Source organism: Aplysia californica, unplaced genomic scaffold (assembly GCF_000002075.1).
Source record: "Aplysia californica isolate F4 #8 unplaced genomic scaffold, AplCal3.0 scaffold00385, whole genome shotgun sequence".
Lineage (NCBI taxonomy): Eukaryota > Metazoa > Mollusca > Gastropoda > Aplysiida > Aplysiidae > Aplysia > Aplysia californica.
Window position 1 is genome coordinate 574,264 of NW_004797655.1, and position 2,693 is coordinate 576,956.

The 2,693-nt window shown below is 39.5% G+C and overlaps 1 long non-coding RNA gene across 1 annotated transcript in view; it reads right to left on the minus strand.

Annotated features, from left to right (window-relative positions):
- LOC101861968 overlaps positions 1-2,462 on the minus strand; it is a 41,894-nt gene extending 39,432 nt beyond the window's left edge. Inside the window, exon 1 of the long non-coding RNA XR_220722.3 lies at positions 2,361-2,462. This is a non-coding gene — a long non-coding RNA (uncharacterized LOC101861968). The remainder of the gene's footprint in view (positions 1-2,360) is intronic.
- Between the last annotated feature and the right edge of the window lie 231 nt (positions 2,463-2,693).

A 2,693-nucleotide genomic window follows, 5' to 3' on the forward strand; every position in this document is an offset into this window, starting at 1 on the left:
TAAGAAGAAGAAGAAGAAGAAGAAGAAGAAGAAGAAGAAGAAGAAGAAGAAGAAGAAGAAGAAGAAGAAGAAGAAGAAGAAGAAGAAGGCTATACATAGTGCATACCGCTGTAACCAAAGTTCCCGTACAAGGATCAACAAAGGAGATTTTTTTATATAATAAAGCGAAGCGTCAATTCATTTTTTAAAGCTTATCATTGCAAGTACATAGGATAGTCTAAAGTTAAACGTAACTTTCAAATCAAGATATTTAAGAGACAGGACTTCCGAATGGCACGTCGAACTCCAAGAAGACCAAATGGGCTGGGAGCCTTGAAAACTCCCCAATATAACTTAAGTACGAAAAAGTCATGTTGGAGATTCGAACTAGGGCCGTCAGCTCCATATCGTCTGAGCTAACGAAGCGCTTGTATTATTGTACTTTAGTCATTTATAATTTGCGCTTTTAGTTCGGAAAAGAAAGACACTTAGGGCTTTCCCGTTTTTGTTTTTGTTTTGTTTTTTGCTTGAGGTGAATGCCCTATACTATAAAACAAATAGGTCATTTAGAAGGCACGGCTTTCGGCTAGGTGGTTATACATGTAGAAGAAAAAAACAAGGAAGGAATTTGGTTTTAATCAATGTCTCATATGTCGTTTTTCGTATATAATGTTTGTTCACGAGGTATTAATTGTTCCTTTACAGTACAGTCCGCAAACGTTTTAATAATCAAAGTTTGGGCCGGTGTCTGTTGTAGAGAGGTCATGGGATACGCTGTCGCGAGCAAGAGACCCAGATTTGATTCCCGAGTGGGGAGAAATTTTTATCGAGTATCTCGATTTTTCTGCTGGGATGATGTATCTCTCTTTCTCTCTCTGCCTCGGTTGGCCCATGAGGGCAGGGTCAGAAGCCCACCTCGTGGATTATCTAAATGTGAAGCGTGCTTGCAAAATGAGTAGCTTCTCCTATTCTATCCCCTTGGGAATAGATACATCACGCTTATAGGTGAAGTTTTTAATATCTATAACTATGAAATCATAAAGGGCATGTTATACTTTAAAAATATGACATCAATAAGACATCTGCAAATTTTACCCTTTTGTCGATTTTTGGTCAGTATCTCCATTTGTGGATTGCGAGAAGTAACTCATTTTGTCAGCTCCTATCACAAATTGTGTCGCCGGGGGCCTAAAAACACTTACACTTACATTAGATCAAAGTTTGGGATATCATGATTTTTTTATGTTGTATCCGGTCTCGGGGAAATGGACACGTCTCATTTCACGACAACAGACCCCACCTTGTAGCCACCCACCCACCTTTTCATTTACGTAACCGTTTAAAAACTCAGTACATCCTTCTTTGACATCCAGCTGTCTAAGATTATCACCTGTGCAAACCCACACCTCCATCCCCACCCACCCCAAACCCCTGAGGTGTTGTTTTTTTCTATAAATATTATCATGACTTTGTCCAAGCTGTTCATCTGCACGAGAAAAACACTTTCCTCCTCGACAATTCACCACCTTAGACATACAAAGTTCTATCTGACATGTTTGGCCGTTTTGAGTTACTATGACCATGAGGTCAGAAACCAAATCTGATACTGGCTAACAGAATGAGTTACTTCTCACGACCCATAAATGGAGATATTAGTCAAAAATCGACAGTAGGGCCAAATTTGCAGATTTTCTATTGATATCATATTCTTTAAGTACAACAGGCCTTATATTATTATTTAATACTTCTGAATTGTAAAGACTTCACCTATAAGAGTGATGAAGCGATTTCCATAGCGCTCGAATCCGAGAAGTAGCTCATTCAGTCAACATCCTTCACAAATGTTCCATTTGCTCTATTAAAATCGTAAGCTCATTCGGAGTGGATTTCAAGATTTCGGTGAATTACATTCGAAAAAGTTTGACTCGAACGTTTTTTACGTCAAAGTTCTCAAAACTAGGCACTGAGCAGATAGAACTTTATAATTCCTCAGTAGCAAACTCGTTCGCCTTTTGGACAATTTCGACTGCATTTCTTCATAGTGTGAGCCATAGACGGGGAATTTAACTCGTCTACCACAAAGACAATAGTTGTTTATAACGACCACCAGCTCGCCCAAAAGACGCGCGATGCGAGGCACGTGGTTGGAGGGCGCTTCTTGTGGGTAGGTCCTACTTCTCTATTTTCCCTCCGTAGTTTCTGGTTATCCATCGTGCTTCTTCCCAGCACTATAAGACCTCTATTGTGTCGATGTGCTTCTCTTTACCCAAACTCGAACTCAAAGCGGGAAGCAACATTTTTTAAAGTTTTTTAAATATATAGATTAGATCGATATCAAGTACATTTTATAGAATTGGTTGCGAGTAGCGTGTTATGCTTACCTTCATACTTGGTGGTTTTTAACTCTATTTGTCCTAGAAAAAGTTGCAGGGAAAAGTTTAAGGAGCACTTGCAGGAACACTATAGTAGTAGCAATCTATGATCGCCTGTCTTATAGCAAATCTGATGTCACGTGGTGCCTGGACACACTGGCACTCTCTCGCGCCTCTACGGAACAGCGTGGCTTCTGCTGGGATGGGGGATCGATACCAAGCTGTTTTTGAAAGCATGAGTACTCACGTATTTTTTTTTTAGCTTGTTTTTTTTTTTTACGAGTTTTACGGAACTTGCTACACAATTAGGTAAAAAAAAAAGGAGTAGAAGATTAGAGGAAT